The sequence below is a fragment of the Ailuropoda melanoleuca genome, chromosome 2 (assembly GCF_002007445.2).
Source record: "Ailuropoda melanoleuca isolate Jingjing chromosome 2, ASM200744v2, whole genome shotgun sequence".
Taxonomy (NCBI): domain Eukaryota; kingdom Metazoa; phylum Chordata; class Mammalia; order Carnivora; family Ursidae; genus Ailuropoda; species Ailuropoda melanoleuca.
Window position 1 is genome coordinate 32891770 of NC_048219.1, and position 25563 is coordinate 32917332.

Consider the following 25563-nt stretch of genomic DNA (forward strand, 5'->3'; position numbering starts at 1 on the left):
GGGATATCATTTTGGGAGTTACTATCCTGAGGATGGTGTTTCCATCCGTGGGAATGGGCAAGACCACTCAGAGGGAGAAGAAAACCAGTCTCTCACCACCTAAATCCAATCACGTGCTGTTTTACCTCACTGAGCCCCCCATTTCTCAGCATCTGCCTGGTCAGCAGCTCTCACCCGGATGATTACACCAGCCTTCTTGATTGTTTTTTGATGCTCTTATTTTGCCCTCTCTCTCCTATACCACTCTCCTGCTGTACTAATCCATCCTCCAGAACTTCTATGACTTGTTTTCCCAAAACTCCAATTGGATCGTGTCAATTCAGTGCTTCCACTGCAGGTGAGATAAACCCCAGCTCTTCCAGCTGTGTGTCTGGCCTCCAGCTTACCTCTCTGGTTCATTCTTTTATGATCTCTCATGTGAACGTGACAGTCCAATCATATCAATTGTTTGTAAGTCCCCCAGGGCTCCCTATGATCTCATGCCTTGACACCTAAATAGCTTTTCCTCACATTCAGAGCAAAATCCAGATCCCTAATCATGGCCTGCAAGGCTCTGTCTGCACTGGCACTGGATACCTTTCCACTTAACTCCCAGCCTCTCTTCCTATCCTTTTCTGCTCCAGCCACTTTGACCTCCAGGCTGTTCCTTGAAGTTGTCAAGGAAGCTCCCGCCTCAGGGCTTTTGCACTTGCCAGTTCATCTACCTCAAGTGCTGGACATTCGATTAATTAAGACTCTCTTTTCAAATACATCTCCACTCAAATCTCACCTCATCAGAATCCTCCCCTTTCATTCTGTTCCAAATCACCTCTGGCCCCTCTCTCACTTGCCTCCCGCTGTCAACTTACTGGACAAACTTTATTTATTCTTCCTTACAATTTCCCACTACCTGATATTATATGATACATTTATTCTGTTGTTTTTACAATCTCATTCTTCCCACCAGAATAGAAGTTCCACAAAGGCAGGGATCCCATCTGTCTCACTCACTGCTGTATTCCCACTTCTATCAATTTTTGAATTTAGTAGGCACCCAGTAAATATTACTTAAATAAATGAATGAACGAATAAGCATAGGAATGAATGCCACCATTCCTGTCTGTCCTTTTCACCTGGTCAATTCCTATTCACTCCAAAAGACTCAGGTCAGGCACCACCTCCTCCAGCAAGTCCTCCCTGACTGCCCAGGCTGGTGTGAGCACCCTTTGCTTTTCTTCTGGGCTGCCCTCTATTACAGCACGTCTGACCTTGCCCTGGGATTCTGAGTAGTGCGTCCCACTCCCATCTCTAAGCTTCTTGGGGGCAGAAAAATCGTATCCATCCTTCTCTTTAGCACCTGACAGAAAGGAAGTACTCAGTAAATGTTTGTAGGATGAATAAAAGAATGAATAAGTGAAAGGATTACAGCAGAAAATTAAAAATTTGCCCACAACTCTGATGTGCAAAATAACATAATTGTCTTTGGCAATAACTAATTTTACTTTGCCCTGGCATCCCTACTCCCACTGATGGTGGAAAATGGTCCCTGAAGTTGCCAACTAAAAACACCTTGGTTTATGTGAGATTCATGCAGTCTCTTTCTGCCCAAACCAGTCATGTTGGGTTGATAGTTGATTTAAACTCAAGCCCTCTGTCAATCCTGCTTCTTTCCTCATTCCTCATTCAAGAAGCTTTCCTTATCTCCCAAGATGGTGTCTGAGTGAAGGTGTAAGTTTATGCCCAAGGTGATGGGAGTGAAAGCAAAGAGAGTAAAGATGGGGAGCTCCTATTGTTCTCAGGGTACTTATTCCAGAAGGCTGGCAGATTTAGCTTGGTCCCTTGGCACTCTGGGTAGATGTCTATCATGGACTTTATAATACCTGAGGTCTTCTGGGTGTCATCAACCATTCATGGTCCCTACTGCTGAAGGCTTCAACCCTGATTTACTCTCTAGTTGCAAGGTCCCTGTTCTCTGTGGCTTCTAGCTCTTGAACCCAGTCCTGGGGTTTCCAGGAATGTTCTGTTTCTTTATTGCCCCAACTTAGTGTGCAGCCCCTGTGCATTGCCCTTAGACACCTTCTTAGCTTTACTGCTTATATATCCCTGTGCTGTTGGACACAATGCCATGCTGACCCTGAGACTTGGATTTTCCCAGAGCTAGACTCTGAGACGCAAGGAGCAAACTACTCTGCACTATGATCCCCTCACCTCTCTCACAACACAGTTCTTCAGAGAGTTTAGCCTTCCAGTTGGGCTTTCTCCTTCCTCTGCTCATTGCTCCAAACCCTAGTGCCAGAATAGCTTTCTATTATGCAATTCTATCTGGCCAGATATCCCTATATTATTTCTTCTTCCTCTTCCTTTTCCTCTTCCTCTTCCTCTTCCTCTTCCTCTCCTTCTCCTTCTCCTTCTCCTTCTCCTTCTCCTTCTTCGTACACTATAGCCTTCTATTTTCCAGGTGATTTCCTCTCTTATGTTACTTGGGCAAGAAACAGANATTGCTCCAAACCCTGGTGCCAGAATAGCTTTCTATTATGCAATTCTATCTGGCCAGATATCCCTATATTATTTCTTCTTCCTCTTCCTCTTCCTCTTCCTCTTCCTCTTCCTCTTCCTCTCCTTCTCCTTCTCCTTCTCCTTCTCCTTCTCCTTCTCCGTACACTATAACCTTCTATTTTCCAGGTGATTTCCTCTCTTATGTTACTTGGGCAAGAAACAGCAGAGGCCAGACACACGGTGTAAGGATGTGGGAGATTCAAGAGAAAGGAAATGACACTGGAGATCTCCTATTCAGATGATGGATGGATGCATGGATGGATGGATTCATGGATGGATATTAGATGACTTGTCTCATAACATTAGGTCCTTACAGAGATAGTCCAGGACCCCAAGTCTGATCGTCTGACCATTCTTTCCTTTGTGTTTTTTGGGCTGAAAATCCAGTTTCCCAACTTCCCAACTTTCCCAAATGCCACTCACCCTAGAAAGCTTTCTCGGAGGGTAATTATGTGCCTTGGGAACTCTGAGCTGTTCAGATGTGAGGGTACGCTTTCTGCAGTGCACACACAGAGTGGTAATTTGTCCTGGGGGTTCCCCAGTGACCAGCGGTATGCAGAGCTAGTTAATTAAAAGCCATTTTGCAATTACGGGAAATGACAAGGCAGCAGCTTGATCAGATATTCTCTGTAGAATTCTATTTCATTCCCTACGTTTTTGCCCAAAAGGTCTGTTTTTATACTGAAGTCCATTCTCTCTTCCCTGAAATCCTGGTGCCTGAATCCAAATGCTCAACCAGCACTTGGATGTCTACCATGCTTTTCCAAGTTAATGTGTCCACAATGAATTCCTGATTTCCAACCCCATCCGGGCTCCTTTCCTAATCTTCTCCACCTAGCAACACATTATGGCAAATCTTGGAATCATCCATGACTATCTTTCTTATACCTTGCATTCATTCCACCAGCAAATCTCATCACCCATATCTCCGCAATACCTCCAGAACCACCCGAGTTTCTCATCATCTTCAGAGCTACTGCCTTTTTCCAAGTCACCATCATCTTTGTCTGGACTGTTTCAAAAGCTACTAACTGATCTCTCTGTTCTTACTCTCGTCCGCTGCATTAGTTAGTATGTGTGTGTATATACATATACGTAAACACACACACACACATACAGGTTGTTACTCCAACTGAGACCCATGTAAACAATGGCTTAAACAAGACAGGAGTTTCTCCCTCCTGTAGCAACCGAGGTGCAAGCAGTCCAGGACTGTGTGACAGCCCCACAGCGTCAGGCTCCCTGTTTCTGTGGCCCCACCCTCTGTAGGGTATTTCCTTGGCTCACATAACCCAACATTGCTTACCACCCTGTCTGCATACTGCCCACTTGGGAGGAAGAAATGCAGAAGGGGAAGGCATACCCCTTTTACTTTTTTTAATGCATGGCCCACAAATTGTGGCCACTTCCATTTATACACATTGTTCAGAATATAGTCCAACGGCCACTCCAGCTACCAGGGCAGCTGGGAACAGACACTGTTCTGCGCAGCCAGGTGTCCAGCTAAAAATCAGGCTCTGTTGCTACAGGAAGAAGGTTGAGTAGATCTTGGCACATCTGTCATACACCTACCCTTATAGTCGGCTTTCCCTACAGCCTCCAAAGTGAACATCATAAAGCAGCCATCAGGACATGTCACTCAGCAAATGACAGGAGGGTACTCAATAAATATTTGTTTAGTGACCCCGCTTAATAAACCCCAATCAGGCCTGGAATCATAGTCTGTACCAGCTAGAAGGAATCTCGGATAATTTTCAGCACAATAGTTTTCAAAATTATTTTAGACCAAAAATGATGTTTATAAAAAGTCTCCTGAGAAAGCTTTTGTGTAAAATAAATAAATGTCAGCTGCCCTGATTGAAATCAGGGGCAGCCAGGGAACTCTTTGCTTTCTCTTTCCTACCTCAGCCCAAACAGGTACAGATCCAGACTGACATCCCCAAAGCTCTGTGGGCCACAGTTTGAAAACTGACTCTAGCAGAACACCTTCAATCAATCCCCAGATAGGGACCAGCAGGAACTGCTTCTTACTGAGTGTCTCCTTCGTGTGTGGCCCTGAAGTAAGTGCCTTGCACACAAGAGCCAACTTGCCCAAAGTCTCACTGCAAGTGAGTGACAGCGGAGGCTGGAGGCCAAGGCTACTGGTTTCTGGAATGATGAGATCAGCCAGCAGAGCAAAGCATGCCTCGGGACTGGCCGCTGTCCCTGTGGCACGGGGGACTTGTGCAGGTCAGAGGGCATTCCAGAAGATTGATTCCTGCAGTAACCGGTGCCCTCATTTAAAACAATACGTACTAGGGGTGCCTGGGTGGTTCATTCGGTCAAGTGTCTGCCTTTGGCTCAGTTCCTGATCCCAGGGTCCTGAGATGGAGCCCCCTGCCAGGCTTCCTGCTCTCCTTTTCTCTCTGCCCCTCCCCCTGCTCATGTTCTCTCACGTGCTCATTCTACAATATGTCCTATGCCCATGTTTCAGGATCTCCAGACTGGCAGTGAGGTTTTCTTCTCATGGGGAGAAGTGAAAAGAAAGGAGCATTGAGGAGCCCTTCATTTGCATTAAACTAGCTCTGAAAACTTGGGCAAGTCTTTTATTTGCTTTGATAATAATATCCATCTTGGACAGCTGCTGTAAAGATCAGGATGAGACAAGGTCTGCAGACAGCAGTGGAGATGAGTAAGGAGCTGCTTTTGCTGTGTGGACAACACGCTATGCCGCACTCCTGTCCCCCGAGGGGCTCACCAGCTGGACGGGAGATGGACAAGAATGGGTGCCAAGAATCCCAGGTGCCTGGCAGAGAGCAGTGCACGCTATGCGTGCTGCAGGGGGTCTGGGAGCCAAGGCAGCGAGAGAGGTGACAGGGATGTGCCCGCCAGTGATGGAGGAGTGAGAACCTGGGGGTTAGAAGGAACCTCGGGAAAACCTGCGTGTGGTGTAGGACAGGACTTCTCAAGTGTGAATGGACGTTGGAATCACTTGGGGATCCTGAAAAGAGGCAAATTTTGGCCAGGAGGCTTGGGGCTGGGCCTGAGATGCCTTCTTTTTTAAAAACTGTCCTGGTGAGACCACAGCTGCTGTCCCTGGCAACACTTTAAGCAAGGTATGGATGGTTACAAGAGACCCTATCAGTGCAAGAGTCACACCAGCCTGAATTCCAGGCTCTCCTCCACCATCTACCAGCTGTGGACCTCAGGCAGGGCCTCTGGCTTCTTACCTTATAAATGGGCACAATATTACCACCTTTGCACCCACACCTTCCCCATCCAGAGTTCACCCCTCCTCCCCAAGTGGGACAGGAGAGAGGGTGTGCTGGTGTGGAATGGGTTACCTGCGAGAGGGGAAGTGATCCCCCCCCCTTTGCTCCTTCTCCACCAGCCCCGGATGCCACTCAGTTCCTTCTCCTGCCCATTTGTTCTGTGTCCGCTTCTTCAGTTCACTTTTCTGAGAAACAGAGATCGTACTTGCCTCTCAGGTTTGTGGAGAGGATTTAGTGAGCTATCCTGTCTTCTTGGAAGCAGTGAGACCCCACCTCCAGCCACCCCATCGCCCTGCCCCTCTCCCAGCCTGGGTTTGTCCCTCGCTCTCTATCACAGGACCCCGGAGTCGCCCCCTCAGAGAGGGACCTTCGGCATCCCTTCCTGTCTGAGACATGGGCAAGCACTGGAGAGCAGCCTCACTGGGTCAAAACAGACACCCAGAGAGGAGCTGACCCTCTGCAGGAGCGAGGTAAACCCGAGGCTGCTTCCTGCCTGAGAAGTGAGCGCTCACGTGACTCGATCCTTATCCCTGCACCAGGGGGAGCACACTCTCCTCTCTGTGATGGGGTATCATCACTTCCCCTTGGAAGTGAGGAAGAGGCTGACAAGTGGTTAGATTTAAACCCAGACCCTGGAGATCTCATCTGTTTTAGAAATGAACTTTTTGTCTTAGAGGAGGCATTATGTCCTGTGCTTTGGGGCAACTTGCTGATTTGCTTACACGTTTTGCCTGAGACAGGAATAATACAACAGTCTGGAGACAAACCAAGGCTTTGGAGGACAGATTCTGCTTTGAATCTCAGTCCTGAGCTGGTGACCTTAGTCTAAACTACCTCATCTACCAAAGAGAACAAAAACCAACACCTACCTCATAGGATTGTTGTGAGGATTAAATGTATCCATGTACGTATTCCACAGCCTCGCAGATGATAAGCACGTAAACAAATCTCAACCATTATTAGTAATACAATTGAATCCACTCTTGCTCTACCACTCCTTTGGTTTGTAATCTTGGATAAGTGACTTAGCCATTATGAACCTTCGCTCCTATAAAATGGGATCATGATTCCTACCTCTGTCTGCTTTTATGAGAATTGACCAATCTAACCCGGGCACCATGTTTGATGCATGTCATGTAGTTGATCACGGGGAATGTTCCTTGCTGATGCCTGGTGCTTCCTTCCTGTGAAGGAACCAAATGAGTATAACGTCTACGCTCTAAATCTCTCTCCCTTTTTTCACACTCCACCTCCGGGGAGATGGGTGATTTCTCTCCTGCCAAATTTGGGAGAAGAGCTGGGCATGCTTAGTTCAGCTCTGCTGGTCGTCTTCTTGGGAGCAAGTCTGCCCACAGAGAGCACACACTCTGCTGTGACTTTCCCTCCCCACCCCCTACTGCCCCCAGGGCCCCCTCACCTGGGTGGGCATCTGCCTAAAGCCATGGTTCCTGGCTGATTCATTTGGCACTCAATCTAAGCTACATCTTCTGACAGAGCATCTATCACTACTAAAGGTGATATTTCATCTGTGTCTTTACTTTTGATTTATTTTTCAACTTGTTCGGAAGTGTTATTTATTGACCGTCCCTTTAAAAGGATCCAATTCAATGTTTATTCTATTGGCCTTTTACTTAGCATTTATTAGAATCTACAACATACCAGGAATTGAGCTAGAGATTAGGAAATGAGACAATACTTGCCCCTCAGAAGCCCCCTGTTTCCTGTAAGGAGGACAGGTGTGTCCACAGAATCAGCGCCCTGCAGTGCTATGGGAGAGAGAACTGGAGGCAAGTCGGGTGGTGATGTGATGTGCTCACCCCATTCCAAGTCTCTGGGAGCTATGGAGCATGAGCTCAGGAATACTAGTGGCAGGGAGTGACTGGTAATTTCGGGGCCAGGAAAGACTGGAGGATGAAGAGTCAGAATTCATGACATCACCAGCATGGGGAGAGGGCAGATGACATGATCCGGTCTCCAAAGGCCTTGACAAGGTGGCTTGGGAATGAGCCCGGTGACAGCAGGGCACCATGGGTCCCCCCTCCAGCCTCCAGAGGAGGACAGCATTGACCCAGATAGAAGACTGAGATTTAAAATGAATAGGATCTCTCTGGTTTTGTATGTGTTCGAAATTTTCCATTTAAAAATTTAAAAACAGAAGGAGTGACTTTTGGAAAAACCTTGTTTTTAAATAAGCAGAACTGAGTTTTAGAAACAAAATTAGACTGTGCTGTTAGTCAAAAGTTGTTGAAAATTAAGTAATCTGGCCAAGAGAGCATTAAGGGAGCCACTACCTGGTGGGAGAGGGAAGTCAATATACCGTGGCTTGGAAGCAACACTGGGAAAAAATAAAACAACATCATGTTTAGACTCGGGAATTTGAGACTCGCTACAAACCAGTTACAAATTAAATTTTTGTCAGAAGAGAAATAAATAAGCAAAGACAACAGCATGGTAAATAGAAATGCAAAAGAAAACATAAGAAAGATGTCCAAATACTTCAGTATTCAAAGAAATGTGAATTGATTTAAATCCTCCTACTAAAAGAAGCGGAACTTGACACAGTGACCATATTCGCTTTCTTAAAATTCATTCTTTTCTTGGATCCCACACCCCATCCTCTCCTTGTGTTCCTCCCACCTCACTGACTGCTCCTTCTCAGTCGCCTTTTCTGGATGCTTCCCCTCTTTCAGTTCTTGAATTATTGTCGTCCCCCCATGGCCAATCGTCCCATCTCTTCTGTCTCCCCTACACCCTCTCCAGCCCCTTGGCCTTAAATAACACCAGATATCTCCAGATTCACCCTTCCAGCCCACACCTCTCCCCTGAGCTTCAGACTTATTTAGCCAACATCATACTTGATATGTGCACTTGGTTATCAAATATGCCCATTGAAACTGGTGGAAACAGTACTCAGGAAGTTTTACCTATTCCCATTCTTCCCAGCACTTGCACACTCAGGAAATGATGCCCCTGTTTTCTCAGTAGCTCAGGCCAAAAGTCATGCAGGCATTCTCAAACTCTCTCTTCTCATATGATCCTGGCCCATGCTTACCCCTAAAGCCCGTTTTCTAAAACTTTTTTTTTTAAAAGATTTTATTTATTTATTCAACAGAGAGATAGAGACAGCCAGCGAGAGAGAGAACACAAGCAGGGGGTGTGGGAGAGGAAGAAGCAGGCTCATAGCAGAAGAGCCTGATGTGGGGCTCGATCCCATAACGCCGTAAAGCCCGTTTTCTATTAACCCTCCCCTTACTTACCCCATTCCAGTCACATTGGTCTTCTTTTGCAATTCCTAGGACACACCAAGCTTGCCTACACCTCAGGACCTTTGGATGCATTTCCCCCTCCTGCTTAGCATAGTATTTCAGCCTGATCTTCACATCACCTACCTGCTAACTTTGTTAGGTTCCTACAAATTACACCTGAGGGTTCTTGTCTGACTCCCCTAAATAAAATACAGCTCTCTAAATAAAATACAGCTTACTCGATTCCCTCATCCTACTTTATTTCTCTTAATAACACTTTCCTTTATGTCAGTTGATAATTCATATGTATTTGTTAACTAATCTTTTAACTATTTGTCTTGACTACAGAGTCAGCTGCATGAAGGCTGGGGCTTTTTCTTATTCACCAGTCACTGGAACAATGCCTGGCACATAGGAGATACTAAAGACAGTGTTTTTAGACCAATGGATGGATGGATGGATTAATGAATGCAAGGAGACAGGCTTGTTAGGAGCTAGAGAAATGGTCCAGGTGAGAAATAATGAAGGGTTGCATCAGGTCAGTACAATGGGATGGAGAGGAGAAAGGAGGTAGGAGAAATTAAGGCAGCCTGGGAGGAATCAGCAAATCAAGCTATCTGGCTTGAGTGACTGGGGGTTTGCTGGTGCCACATCCTAAGACAAAAAAACAGATGTCCCCCCACAGGTGTCTTGCAGACAGCTGGGTCCATTTGTTCATTCATTTATACTTTCATCTGGTCCAACCACCTGTTCCACAGAGAGGGAGATAAAAGGATTTTCCTGGATTCATACAGCAAGTTGCTTAAATTTGAGAGTTCTATACCTCTGATAGGGCACTCAGTTTTCTGGATTTTGCCATTGTCCCAAATAGTTATGTTTTTAAAAGATTCAGCATGGGAATGCCAGTTAAGAAACTGCCCAGAAGTCTCCCAATTCCTGGTGTGGCTTTTGTCTGTTACTTTCCAGAGACTCCACCCTTGTCATCCCTGCGGAAGTCAGGCCAAGCTTTCTGGTCCTGGCTTTGCTGCTGCCGCATGAGCTGAGTTTCTTCCCCCAGCAGCAAATGGGCTAGGGAGGCTGTGGGTGTGTTATGATGTGTATCTAAATAATGATAGCCTGGACCTTTGGAAAAGCAAAAGGCTCAGCGAATTATTGTTATTAGTCCTTCTTCAGAAGTCGGAGGAAAGGGATGGTATCTCACTGGAGAAGCGTGGGCTGCGCCAGGAAGACGGTCAGAGATGAGGAAGAGCTCTTCAACAAGTGAAAAGTCAGACCTTTCTTTACGGTGCAGTTTGCAAAGTGATGTAAATAAAATCCACTGGACATGGGAGCCCCACAACTATGCTCTGAAGCACCTTTTTATTCCTCAACTTTACAGAGCGAGATCTTGAAACTCAGAGATATGAAATGACTTCCTCGAATGCCATACCCAATAATTTACAGAGCAGAATTTAAACCCACGTCTTCTGATTTTTAATCTTGGGCACTTTTCTCCTAGGGCAGCAGGTTCCAAACATCAGAGTGAGGCTGTCTCAATAGGAATCTCTGGTGGACTTATTAAAAACAGTGATTTCTCGGCTCAACCCTGAAAAGCAGTGATTTCTCGGCTCAACCCTCAATCAATAGATTTGGAAGCCTCTGAATCAGCATATTTATCAAACACCTGTCTTAGTCAGATTGAGCCCCTATAACAAAATGCCACTGAGTGGGTGGCTTAAACAACGGACATTTATTTCTTCTAGTTCTGGAGGCTGGGGAATCCAGGATCAAGGTGCTGGCAGATTCTGTTCCTGGAGAGGGCCTGCTTCCTGGCTTGCAGACGTGGCCTTTCCTCTGGGCATGTACGTGGAGAAAGAGAACTGTCAAGGGGCCAGGCTGTCTGTCACAGTCCCCAGAGCTGCTAGAATGACAGTCTTTTAGGGGCAGAGATGGTTGGGTCCTCCAGCAGGTGGAATCAGTCCTCCCAGATCCCTGGTGGAGTGCCACCCCCAACCCCACCACGCTCCTCCATTAGTAGCAGTAGGGAACAAAATTGACAGTTTCTACACTTTTCGTCTTTTAAGCAAGCTAAACATAATAATCATAAAAATAAACAAGATATTTAAAAATTGATAAACACAAGAAGGAATAAAAGGAGATGATTAGAAATTTAAACTACCTGATTTAGATAAGGTCAACAGGGAAATTTCCCACAATAACATGAATTTAAGAAGAGACTCAAAAGAATGAAAGGGTTAGCCAGGTCAAGAGGGAGGTAGGGATTGATCCAGGCAGAGAGAAGAGCATGTGCCCGAGGTAGAAAGAATTCAACATGTTATAGAAATTGAAAGAAGGCCAGTGTGGCTGAAGGCTGATGAGCAAGAGGAATGAGACAGAGGTAATCACGGTGGATGAAGGCCAGTAATCCAGGGCCTTGTGGACCATGGGAGAAGATTTAGAATTTTAAGTACAATGGGAAGCCGACTGAGGGTTTCCTGTAGGAAAACATCAATAAAATTTGCATTTTCAAAAGATTTGGGTCAAGAATGAGGAAGAGAAGAAGGGAAAGAGGGGATTCAGGGAGATTTGTTAGGTAGTCACAGCAGAAGCCCAGGTGACAGACAAGGATGGTTTAGACCAATGTGGGTTAAAGTAGAGGTGGAAGGAAATGGGTGGATTTCACAAGTGTTTTGGTGGGAGAATGAACATGGTTTGGGCAATGAGTGAAAGGGAATTATCGNGCCTGGACCTTTGGAAAAGCAAAAGGCTCAGCGAATTATTGTTATTAGTCCTTCTTCAGAAGTCGGAGGAAAGGGATGGTATCTCACTGGAGAAGCGTGGGCTGCGCCAGGAAGACGGTCAGAGATGAGGAAGAGCTCTTCAACAAGTGAAAAGTCAGACCTTTCTTTACGGTGCAGTTTGCAAAGTGATGTAAATAAAATCCACTGGACATGGGAGCCCCACAACTATGCTCTGAAGCACCTTTTTATTCCTCAACTTTACAGAGCGAGATCTTGAAACTCAGAGATATGAAATGACTTCCTCAAATGCCATACCCAATAATTTACAGAGCAGAATTTAAACCCACGTCTTCTGATTTTTAATCTTGGGCACTTTTCTCCTAGGGCAGCAGGTTCCAAACATCAGAGTGAGGCTGTCTCAATAGGAATCTCTGGTGGACTTATTAAAAACAGTGATTTCTCGGCTCAACCCTGAAAAGCAGTGATTTCTCGGCTCAACCCTCAATCAATAGATTTGGAAGCCTCTGAATCAGCATATTTATCAAACACCTGTCTTAGTCAGATTGAGCCCCTATAACAAAATGCCACTGAGTGGGTGGCTTAAACAACGGACATTTATTTCTTCTAGTTCTGGAGGCTGGGGAATCCAGGATCAAGGTGCTGGCAGATTCTGTTCCTGGAGAGGGCCTGCTTCCTGGCTTGCAGACGTGGCCTTTCCTCTGGGCATGTACGTGGAGAAAGAGAACTGTCAAGGGGCCAGGCTGTCTGTCACAGTCCCCAGAGCTGCTAGAATGACAGTCTTTTAGGGGCAGAGATGGTTGGGTCCTCCAGCAGGTGGAATCAGTCCTCCCAGATCCCTGGTGGAGTGCCACCCCCAACCCCACCACGCTCCTCCATTAGTAGCAGTAGGGAACAAAATTGACAGTTTCTACACTTTTCGTCTTTTAAGCAAGCTAAACATAATAATCATAAAAATAAACAAGATATTTAAAAATTGATAAACACAAGAAGGAATAAAAGGAGATGATTAGAAATTTAAACTACCTGATTTAGATAAGGTCAACAGGGAAATTTCCCACAATAACATGAATTTAAGAAGAGACTCAAAAGAATGAAAGGGTTAGCCAGGTCAAGAGGGAGGTAGGGATTGATCCAGGCAGAGAGAAGAGCATGTGCCCGAGGTAGAAAGAATTCAACATGTTATAGAAATTGAAAGAAGGCCAGTGTGGCTGAAGGCTGATGAGCAAGAGGAATGAGACAGAGGTAATCACGGTGGATGAAGGCCAGTAATCCAGGGCCTTGTGGACCATGGGAGAAGATTTAGAATTTTAAGTACAATGGGAAGCCGATTGAGGGTTTCCTGTAGGAAAACATCAATAAAATTTGCATTTTCAAAAGATTTGGGTCAAGAATGAGGAAGAGAAGAAGCGAAAGAGGGGATTCAGGGAGATTTGTTAGGTAGTCACAGCAGAAGCCCAGGTGACAGACAAGGATGGTTTAGACCAATGTGGTTAAAGTAGAGGTGGAAGGAAATGGGTGGATTTCAGAAGTGTTTTGGTGGGAGAATGAACATGGTTTGGGCAATGAGTGAAAGGGAATTATCGAGCATGGCCCTGAGTTTTTATCATGAGTCTCTGGAGTGCCTGAGAAGTTTGAGAGCCACTTGTTGAGCAGGACCATCATGGAGAAGTGTATTTGGGGACATAGGAAGATTGAGAGTCTTGTTTCTGACATACTACGTTTGAGACATCTGTTGAACAGGAGGTCAGGTCTTGGCTGGAGACACGACTGGACTTTCCAGCACAGAGATGGCATTCGTGGCTGTAGAAGTGGATGAGATCTCTTCGGAAGACAGTGCATGGTGAGGACAGAGGAGCCATGACAGAATCCCGAGGAATGGACTTATGGAGGAGGCCAATAGGTGACTCCCCGCTGAGTGGGNAAGCATGGCCCTGAGTTTTTATCATGAGTCTCTGGAGTGCCTGAGAAGTTTGAGAGCCACTTGTTGAGCAGGACCATCCTGGAGAAGTGTATTTGGGGACATAGGAAGATTGAGAGTCTTGTTTCTGACATACTACGTTTGAGACATCTGTTGAACANACTTTTCTCCTAGGGCAGCAGGTTCCAAACATCAGAGTGAGGCTGTCTCAATAGGAATCTCTGGTGGACTTATTAAAAACAGTGATTTCTCGGCTCAACCCTGAAAAGCAGTGATTTCTCGGCTCAACCCTCAATCAATAGATTTGGAAGCCTCTGAATCAGCATATTTATCAAACACCTGTCTTAGTCAGATTGAGCCCCTATAACAAAATGCCACTGAGTGGGTGGCTTAAACAACGGACATTTATTTCTTCTAGTTCTGGAGGCTGGGGAATCCAGGATCAAGGTGCTGGCAGATTCTGTTCCTGGAGAGGGCCTGCTTCCTGGCTTGCAGACGTGGCCTTTCCTCTGGGCATGTACGTGGAGAAAGAGAACTGTCAAGGGGCCAGGCTGTCTGTCACAGTCCCCAGAGCTGCTAGAATGACAGTCTTTTAGGGGCAGAGATGGTTGGGTCCTCCAGCAGGTGGAATCAGTCCTCCCAGATCCCTGGTGGAGTGCCACCCCCAACCCCACCACGCTCCTCCATTAGTAGCAGTAGGGAACAAAATTGACAGTTTCTACACTTTTCGTCTTTTAAGTAAGCTAAACATAATAATCATAAAAATAAGATATTTAAAAATTGATAAACATAAGAAGGAATAAAAGGTGATGATTAGAAATTTAAACTACCTGATTTAGATAAGGTCAACAGGGAAATTTCCCACAATAACATGAATTTAAGAAGAGACTCAAAAGAATGAAAGGGTTAGCCAGGTCAAGAGGGAGGTAGGGATTGATCCAGGCAGAGAGAAGAGCATGTGCCCGAGGTAGAAAGAATTCAACATGTTATAGAAATTGAAAGAAGGCCAGTGTGGCTGAAGGCTGATGAGCAAGAGGAATGAGACAGAGGTAATCACGGTGGATGAAGGCCAGTAATCCAGGGCCTTGTGGACCATGGGAGAAGATTTAGAATTTTAAGTACAATGGGAAGCCGACTGAGGGTTTCCTGTAGGAAAACATCAATAAAATTTGCATTTTCAAAAGATTTGGGTCAAGAATGAGGAAGAGAAGAAGGGAAAGAGGGGATTCAGGGAGATTTGTTAGGTAGTCACAGCAGAAGCCCAGGTGACAGACAAGGATGGTTTAGACCAATGTGGTTAAAGTAGAGGTGGAAGGAAATGGGTGGATTTCAGAAGTGTTTTGGTGGGAGAATGAACATGGTTTGGGCAATGAGTGAAAGGGAATTATCGAGCATGGCCCTGAGTTTTTATCATGAGTCTCTGGAGTGCCTGAGAAGTTTGAGAGCCACTTGTTGAGCAGGACCATCATGGAGAAGTGTATTTGGGGACATAGGAAGATTGAGAGTCTTGTTTCTGACATACTACGTTTGAGACATCTGTTGAACAGGAGGTCAGGTCTTGGCTGGAGACACGACTGGACTTTCCAGCACAGAGATGGCATTCGTGGCTGTAGAAGTAGATGAGATCTCTTCGGAAGACAGTGCATGGTGAGGACAAGGGAGCCATGACAGAATCCCGAGGAATGGACTTATGGAGGAGGCCAATAGGTGACTCCCCGCTGAGTGGAGTGACATTGCTTCTTAATCCAAAGAGGTCAAAGTAAAGAGAACTGTGATAGCACTTGGCACCCTACAATTAACTGTTTATTTGTCTAAATTGCCCAACAGACTTTAAGTCCTTCAGGGTGAAGGATGGGAACATGGGTCTTTTTATTCTGAAAACCCCAACACCTAACACATTTGGCACCTAAAACGAGCCATGCATTCTGCTAAGGGCTTTACATTCATCATATAATTTAATGCTCTAAAATGATTTTAACTTCATTTTATAGAAGAGGAAACTTGAATTCAGAGAAGTTAAAACATTTGAGCATACTACCATACCCAATAAATAGCAAGGCCACACTTAGAATCAGTCTATCAGACTGACCAACATAACCTTCAAAGTCCAGGAGAAGAGAATTTTTGATAGTACCCTGTGCTAAGTATCTTTTGTGGTACAGAAAATTTGTCCCTTGATAGTGTCCACTTTATCAGTCTTCATGTTGAGGTTTATGCATTGCATCTTATTTAATTCATCCTCTCCTACTCTGACGTCATATAGATATTCTCTTGTATTGTCTCCAAAAATTTTTAGAGATTTTTATCTTTAGTGCATCTGGAATTTGTTTTCATAAATTGGATAAAGCAAGCAACTAGTTTTATTATTTTCTGGTGTATCAATACTAAGCTGTCCCAGGCCCATTTACTAGATGTCTTTTTAAAGGACTCTCTTCCTCCAATGAATTATAATGCCGCATCTGACACTCATTCATTCAATATTTGTGTGTTGAGAGCTCCTGTATGCCTGGTACCATTCAAGTCCCTGGGGAAAATGTTGAAATCCGTAAAACGAGGGAGATCCAGACACAGTTGTGGAAACTGGAAGGATTTCAGTATACCAGAACAGTTGTAAGTATTTTGCAAAATATCTAGATCCAATTTTTAAATTATATAGTGTATAAATAAATAAACATGCATTCTCATTGTTTAGGCTCCATTTAGGCAGGCCAATTCCAGGAAGCCTTCTAAGAGCTCCCCACACTAGGTTAAATCCTCTTTTGGGGGAGTGGGAATGTTCTTTTAGCACCATATCGAGTTCCTGCTATAACACTGATCACATTACATCACTGCCTGTTTACTTATTTTCCCCAAGAAAAATCATCTGGAGAACAGAGCCCCTGTTTTATTGAGTCAGATCCTTGGACAGGGCCTTGCTTCCAGTCCATGTTTGTTAGGTAAATGGGTTCATATATAGTATTTTGGGTGTACCTGTTTAAAGTCAAGGCTGTGAGGTACCTTACAAGGAAGAAAGGCATCTGGCTATTGGCCTATCACAAAGTATGGAGTCCAGAGGATGTAAAGAGAAAACTTACACTCCTCTCTGCCAAGTTCCTTTTTTAAGGATGTGCCCCAGCAAAACTAGGGAGAGAGAAAGACACACAGTCCAGGCAATAGAGGGTTCTGTCCAGAAGAGCAACATACAGCATTCTTCCAATGGTAACTGTGCAACAGGCCCAGAGAACTGTCCATCTAGTCTGGAGCCAGAGAACAGAAGCTTCTGGAAAGAGGTCTCCATGTTGGAACAAAGGAGGTAATGAGATCAATGAAGTATCCAGTATGAGAATGTTTGAAAACAATAGTCAAAGAATAGCTAGATGGAAGATCTGATGAGGAGTATGAAAAAAAAATNTGGGTTCATATATAGTATTTTGGGTGTACCTGTTTAAAGTCAAGGCTGTGAGGTACCTTACAAGGAAGAAAGGCATCTGGCTATTGGCCTATCACAAAGTATGGAGTCCAGAGGATGTAAAGNTGGGTTCATATATAGTATTTTGGGTGTACCTGTTTAAAGTCAAGGCTGTGAGGTACCTTACAAGGAAGAAAGCCATCTGGCTATTGGCCTATCACAAAGTATGGAGTCCAGAGGATGTAAGAGGAGTGTAAGAAAACTTACACTCCTCTCTGCCAAGTTCCTTTTTTAAGGATGTGCCCCAGCAAAACTAGGGAGAGAGAAAGACACACAGTCCAGGCAATAGAGGGTTCTGTCCAGAAGAGCAACATACAGCATTCTTCCAATGGTAACTGTGCAACAGGCCCAGAGAACTGTCCATCTAGTCTGGAGCCAGAGAACAGAAGCNAGGCATCTGGCTATTGGCCTATCACAAAGTATGGAGTCCAGAGGATGTAAAGAGAAAACTTACACTCCTCTCTGCCAAGTTCCTTTTTTAAGGATGTGCCCCAGCAAAACTAGGGAGAGAGAAAGACACACAGTCCAGGCAATAGAGAGTTCTGTCCAGAAGAGCAACATACAGCATTCTTCCAATGGTAACTGTGCAACAGGCCCAGAGAACTGTCCATCTAGTCTGGAGCCAGAGGACAGAAGCTTCTGGAAAGAGGTCTCCATGTTGGAACAAAGGAGGTAATGAGATCAATGAAGTATCCAGTATGAGAATGTCTGAAAACAATAGTCAAAGAATAGCTAGATGGAAGATCTGATGAGGAGTATGAAAAAAAAAGTAAAGAACTGGATTATACAGTCATTATACTGTAAACCCTTATTTTTCAATTTAATTAAAACTATGGGAAAGGGGGGGTGGGAGGCTGGTATAAGGAATGCTAAATGTTTAGATCAGAATAGACAATAGATAATGTCTACATTTGATGAAATAGGAGATAGTAAGATAAGTGTATTATTTAGGACTACAGAGGTAACTGTCCAGTTACCTGTGGTGCCTTTGGAATGTGGAACCAAGGGATGGGGAAGAGCTTGCTGTGTGTCATTAGAAGACTTAGGCTACTTTTTTTTTTTAACTACTTGCCCATATTAGTTTGATGAATTATTTTTAAAAACTAAGTGAACCCCTGATTTATAAGAAGAATTTCGGTGAATCAACTTCCCATCTGGCTACCTGGAAGCACACTGACAGAAGACTTGCTCATTTGGAGAGCTGGCTTCTCCCGGCATGTTTATTTTGGCCCAGGGAAGTCATTCCTCTGACACCCTGCTTCTTGTTTAGAAGTGGAGGGACTGTCCAGTGACCACTCTGGCTACTGACAGTGGCCCCCGTGAATGAGTGTCTGGTTGACTCGTGTCTAATCCTGACAACAGCTCTTTAGGGTGGGTATTACTAGTCCCATTTCACAGATGAAGAAACAGATTCAGAGACATTGCCTTGGTCAATAGGCTGGTGAGAGGTGGCGTAGGGACTTGAACTCAGGTTTGCTGACTCTAGAACACAAAACTCTGGATAGCAGGCTATGTCTGCGGTCACATCCAAATGTGTCCTCTGCACCGCCATCTGCCTCAACTCCTTCCTCATTCCATCTCCTCACATGGAAGCAAGGCCAATTCCAGCCCTCGCTCTGCTCCAGTTCTCTGGCCCCCATCACCCCTGCTGACTCCTGCCCTCACAGTCAACACTTGCATGTATGTCCTTCCACTTGCCTTCTATCTGGATGCAAACAGGTATCTTTTAAAATAGGTGGTATCACACGATACATATTTTCCTACCCTTTGTTGTTTTGCTCGTACATTTTGTCTCTCCATGTCAGTTCAGGTCGTTCCAGATCATTTCTTTTTCACACACATTTCTTTTCCACAGTATAGATAACCTTGCTTCATGTAATCTCCCTTTACCTTTCTATAGGGTCATTTATCACCCTTTTATCATTCTGATTCTTATAGCAAACCTTTAGGCAGGGATATTACTATCCTGGCTTGTAAAGATGAAGAATGCAGGCTGAGGCACTTAATTCTTTGGCATCAGCCACTGCGTTGACAAGAGAGGCTTGACAGGAAATACCCACGGTCCAGAAACAAACCCAAGACTCCAAAAAGCGCCCCTCACTGGGCATGGGCCTTGGCGGCACAGAGCTGCTTTCCTCCTTCCCGGCGGTAGCCAAGGGCTGATGCCTGGCTGATGCAGTGATACAAGGGTCCAGTCCCCTTTGCCTCAATTTGGACAACCCTGCAGAGTTGCCTCAAGGCCAAGCTCACTGAACATCTGCTGAGGGCTCAGGTGTAATCTCACTACAGTTCAGCCTCCTCTCTGAGCAGTCCTGCTGTCCTTGTTTTCTCACGGGTGTATTTCCTGAGAGCACCATCCAATCAACCTTGTGCATTCAATCTCAAGCGCCCAGAGTGTCTCCAGGGCACTGAGACTAAGACACTACTGTTTTGGAATTTAGATGCCTCCATTTTTTCAATAGTTCTTCCTACACACTCTCTTTACCCTTGTTCATAGCCTTTACCTATATCTGATATATTATGTATTTATTCATTATTTGCTTTCCTCTGTCCCCAGAGAATATGCTCCATGAAGAGACTTTGTTTTGTTCTCTGTTGTATCTCCAGCACCTAAAACAGGCCTGGCGCTATTTAACAAGAAAGGATTTCTGGGGCGCCTGGGGGGCCCAGTCGGTGAAGTGACCGACTCTTGATTTTGGCTCAGGTTATGATTTCAGGGTCGTGAGATGGAGCCCGTGTTGGGCTCCATGTTGAGCATGGAGTCTGCTTGAGATTCTCTCTCTCTGCTCCCAGCCCCAGGTCACATGTGTTCATGCCCTCTCTCTCTAAAACAAAACAAAACAAAACAAAACACACCAATAAAAGATTTCTAAATTAACTGAATAACTGATTCCTTTGAGAGTTGTGGAGGCAGCATAGAGAAGTGGGTAAGATCATGATCATCAGTTGCAGACAGACTGCTGTATTTCAACCCTGTTACCAAGGGTAATTTTGGGCAGGATTCTTAACCCATCTTAGCCTCAGTTTCCTCATCTATAAAATACGGTAAATAGAACGTACATCACAGCGTTTCTGAGATAACCAATGAGATAATGTACACAAAGCCCATGGTGCCAAACTCAAAGTTAGCTCTGAAACCTGTGAAGTGATAATTATAATTCTGAACAGATTTCTCAAAAAACGGTAATTATAAAAATTACAATTCTAAATTATTTTTCTAGACCATTGTGTTAAAATACTGGGGAAAAATACAATTAGGCAGTAATTATCTCTCCAACCTGCTGCAGGAATATTTTCCCTAATTACAACATAGATTTCATTAGCTGGTTCTGAAACATTCAGCCCAGGACACAAAAAAACCCATTGGACAAATTACCACCTTGTACTCACTGGGCACAGGGCCCTTTTTCATCTGAGCTACTAGAGCTCTCCTGGCATATCATCATCATTTGTAGCAGCCTGCAATGGTGGGTGTAATTTGGGAGATCTGGGAGGTTGCAGAACTGGTTTCAAAGCTGGGAAATACGTAGGAATATGGAAAGAAGGTTTGACTTTGAGTCCTTGTTACTTCATCTGTGGGTCATGCCAACTTGAACAGGAGACCTATCCATCCATCCACCCATCCCTCCATCCGTCCATCCACCCATCCCTTTCTAAGCACCTATGCGTGACAACCACTGAGCTAGACCCTGGAGATAGGAATGAGCAATTTCAGCCCTCAAGGAGCACAGAGAAAGAGAGAAAACAACTCATATCCAGGTAATAAGTATTGGAGTTAAGTGAACTGTGCCATGATGGGGTCTAGTCCTGTGTTGGGACCAGGGAAGTCAGGAGAAGCCTGCTGGAGAAACTGATATTAGTCAGGCAAAATTCCAGGCAGAGAGAATGACACATGAGTAGGGAGGGAGTCTTGAGAAATGAGGCACATTAGCAAACGCTGAATAGTTGAGTAAGACTGAGATATAAAACGCCAGTCAGGGAATGCGGGGTGATGGATGCGGAAAGAGAGCTGAGTTAAAGACAGAGGGGACATGATAAGCTAGGAAATTTGGACTTTGTGTTAATGATAGAGGGATATTGCATGGTTTAAAGAACAGAGATGCCACACAATTGGTGTTTATAAGGACCATGCTGTCAGCACTGGGACGTGTGGTCTGGAGGGGCAGGGAACTAGAGCTGAGGTTGGAGAGGAGTGAAGTTGGCAGCACAGGAGGTCAAAATAGCATCCAGGGGCACCTGGGTGGCGCAGCGGTTAAGCGTCTGCCTTCGGCTCAGGGCGTGATCCCGGCATTACGGGATCGAGCCCCACATCAGGNCCTCCACTATGAGCCTGCTTCTTCCTCTCCCACTCCCTGCTTGTGTTCCCTCTCTCGCTGGCTGTCTCTATCTCTGTCGAATAAATAAATAAAATCTTTTAAAAAAAAAAAGCATCCAGGACACACATAAGCCAGGACAGGTGATCAGGGCCTACGCAATGCAGGAGGAGTAGTTTAGAGAAGGGAGGCAGAGAGGTACTCCACAGACTGGGGCACAGGGGACAGGAGGGGCGAGGCTGTCCTGCAGGTTTCTGGCTGGCTGATGAGGAGGGTGGTGGTGCTGGGAACTGAAGTGGACAGTTCTGGATGGTGAACAGGGTCTGGTTTGGATCACTGGGGATGGGAGCTCACTGAGTCCCCTTCTGGACATGCAGTGTCTGGAAGCCTTGCGGGTGGTCAGAGGAGATGCTCTACAGTTGTGGGAAACACAGAACGGAGCACAGAAGAGCAGCTGGGTGGGAAAGTTTCCTCATCGACAAAGAGGAGCAACAGTACTTTTCTTGCGGGGTCGCCTTGAGGATTAAACAGCACAGGGGATGTGAAGTCAGGTGGTAACATGAAAGGCACTCGGCCATTTGATGAGAATGAGTAACGGGCCGCTCAGTGTTAGGGTCCCCAGCTTTATACTTACTTTACAGACCATAACTAGGACCTATAGTAATGAGAACCTACTGTGCTTTGTCCTCTACAAGGTGGGCTCCACGTCCCTGTCCTGTTTCTTTCCCTGGGGGAGAAATGACTATTTGCAGTGACATTTTCTCGGGTTCCCTGAAGGTCTGAGGGAGCCAGGACACATGCCCACTTCTTGCCTCCTCTGTCTGGGGTTGGCCTTCACCTCCAGCGGCCTCCCACTGCATTGCTCCCTTGTCTACCTCCTACCAGTCAAGGTTTATGGGGTTGCACATGGGTATTGGGACGCTACCACACTGGGGCTTTTGCTCCCTGAAACTGCCATCTCCCAGATCCCCACTCTCTGTGCTCCCTGGACCTTAGAATGAGGGGTTCTCAGCTCATGCTTGGGGGATGTTCCTGCCCTCGGTTTTGTCAGGCCCCATGTGCATTCAACTGTGTGGGTGTGCCTTGATCTGCACGCTCTCCCCTGGGCACCAGGCCCCCGTTACACGTGCCTCCGCTGCTTGGGTCCCACTGCCCCGACCGCCAGCGTGGTCTCCAGCTGCTCAGCTCTTAGCTGCTGGGCCCCTGTCTTACACTGGGTGCTTACCTTTGACCCCATACATGCATTTCATGTTGTAGCCCCTGGCTTCTGCCCCCACACTGTGCACAGCAGCCTCACAGAAACTTCCTTCCCTTCCACGGGGCCCTGGCTTCTCTAGTCACCGTGCCACCGCTCCCCTAGCACCTTTGGCCTAGAGTACCCTTCCTCCCTTCTCGGACTGTCCAAATCCTGCCCTCTGTCTCACAGGGACATTTCTTCACTAGAAATCTGGGGTTCTTACCGCATGGCCCCGCCTCTCTGTAAAACCAAAAGACCCCCCCCCAGCTGCCTGGAGCCTTGCGAGACTCCGGGCTGGCTCTGCGCGCCGGTCTCAGGAGGAAGGGCGATGCCCACCTGAAACATGGGGCAGGGCAGGATCCTTTTCTTTTTCCTCAGCGGCCATGAGAAAAGCCCTCCAGATCTGCAAAGGCCTGTTTTGTTTTGTTATTATGGTTTTTTTGTTGCTCTTGTTCTCTTTCCTAAGGAAGAGAGGCTAATTCCCTCTGGGTCCAGAGAGCCAGGTCTGCCCAGAGCACACGTACGCGCTCCGTGTGCCGCTGGCCACAGAAGCCGGGCTGGGGGGCCTCCCTGGCTGAAAAGGTGGTGTGTAAGGGCATAGTTCACAATGGAGAAGGGGCTTGGAGGGAGCTGGGGCTGCCTCTCCTGGTCGGCTTGGCCAGCTGGGAGGAGGCCACACTTGTGCTCCGTTTGCCCCGCCCATCTCACTACCTGACCTCAGATGACCGGCGCACCTCTGTCGTCTTAAAATGGGTGCAACCTCATTGTCTGCTTTTTAATTCAAGTCGTTTTCTCTATGTGCAGGTGACACAGGAAGGAACGCAGGTGACAAATGAACATGCTGGAGCACCTCGCTCCCCCAGCTTGCCGTGGATAAAAAAGACCCAGGAAGCAGAGTGGTGACACCACCAAGCCTCGGAATGATCCAGCTTATGGAGACGTTTGATTAGAAAGTGCCACTGTGTCACAGCGTTCCCATCCCACCTGCCTCTGTGATTTTGAGGAAACTGCAGGAGAACACATCTTTCCGGGCAAGCTGCCGTCGCTCACCAGTTGATTCATACACCAGAAGCTCTCACTTCTCTTTCGCTAACGAAGACCTGCTGCTTCTCCCAGGCTCTCCACTTCTGCCCTGACTCTGGGGCTGGTTTTTCACAAGAGAGTCCTGCCTCAGTTTTCCTCTCCTCCTTTTGATAGGAAACAAGAAAATTTGGCGTCTGAGTGTAATACAGCTGGTTTTCCTCCCAAAGGATCTGTCTTCTGCTCTTTTTGTTTTCTCACATTCATTCAATGATCAAACTGCCATTCAACACCCTCTTAACTCTATGCTAGGCATTCTATTAGGCACTGGCGATACACAGTTTAAAACGGCAGGATCCATGCTATTCAGAAGCTCACGGTCCAGTGAAGGCAGCAGAAACATAGACAAGGAAAAGCCAGTGTGACCCGGGCTGTGACAGAGGGCTCCATTGAACGGGTCTAACCCAGTCTGGAGTGGAGAGTCAAGGCAGGCTTCTAGGTGGAAGCGACATTTGAATTTTGAAAGTCACACAGAAGACCAGGGTGGAACTAGGGGCTATGTTCTATGCAAAAGCAGAGGACTGTATAGGCCTGCTGGGCGGAGCCATGAGTGTTAGGACTCACCAAATAGTTCGATACGATTAGAACAAGAAGTACGTGCGTGTGCGTGTGTTGGAAGGGGAGGAGGACTGGAGAGAGGTGAGACTAGAGAACGGATGGAGCACATCCTAAGAGTCTTCTAAGCATCTGTGTTGGACCAGGTGCAGAAAGCTTGGGAAGCCATTGGAAAATCTTAAGCAGAGTACTTCCATGCTCAGATTTGTGCTCCATAAAACAAAACAAAACAAAACAAAACAAAACAAAACAAAAAACACCCGTCTGGCTGCAGTGTAGAGGATGGAGGGAGACCTATTGGAAGCAGAGAAATGACTTTCGAAAATGCACGGTGTTCTTCCTATGAAGTCACTTCTCCCAGGCTTGGCCATAATGGGAAAGACAGAGAACCATGTTGAATAATCCCATGGCTTCACCTACCGTGTTGGGGTATAGCATGGTGCAGGATCTGTGAGCACAGGATTTTTGGGGTTTCCCAGGGAAGGCAGGGATTCCCATGGGGTATGATCCAGGGGCATGGGCAATGGTGATCTCCCCATTCTGGCCTTGACTGAGTGTCTGACTTGGACAAGTCACTTCTCATCTCTGGGTATCAGTTCTCTCATCCAAAAATGAGGAGCTTGAGCTAAATTGTTCCTTAGGTTCCTTCCAGCTCTGAAACCAATACCATGATAGTTTGGTGAGCTGATTTTAGAATCCTACGGATCTCAGTCTGAATTCTGTGTCTGCCTCTGCTGGCTGCATGATTTTGGGTAAGTTGCTTAAACACTCTAAGGCCGAGTGTAAAATGGGAATAATACAACTTCTTGCGGAGCTGTTGTGGGGATCAACTGTGATACTGTGTGTAAAGTGTTCAGCACTGTGTCTATCTATACATGGATGGATGCTATTACAGTAAAATACCTTCACAGATGAAAATGGCTGACCCGGAGAGACCATGAAACAAGGAAACTTACCCTTAGACCGCACGATGTCAAGGAACTAGACAATGGAATGTTTCACAACATTCACAAATTCAACTTTACTGATGGTTGAGCTGGTCAACGTTAGGGGGCTGAGACCCTCGTGCTCATCCACTGTGACAGAGCGCCCTCTGGTGGTCTCGGAGTTAACATTTTCATTAAGATGATTGAGCAGATGTAGCTTTGTGGATTTATAAAGCAAACATCAAGGATTTGGGGGTTCGTTAATCTTAGATGGAGCTAATATAGCTAATCTTAGATAAAGCTAGTAAAGTACC

General features: G+C 46.0%; 1 long non-coding RNA gene across 1 annotated transcript in view; it reads left to right on the plus strand.

Annotated features, from left to right (window-relative positions):
• Nucleotides 1-23937, plus strand: part of LOC117796308 — a 25602-nt gene extending 1665 nt beyond the window's left edge. The window contains exon 2 of the long non-coding RNA XR_004620696.1: nucleotides 23493-23937. This is a non-coding gene — a long non-coding RNA (uncharacterized LOC117796308). The remainder of the gene's footprint in view (nucleotides 1-23492) is intronic.
• Nucleotides 23938-25563: the final 1626 nt, after the last annotated feature.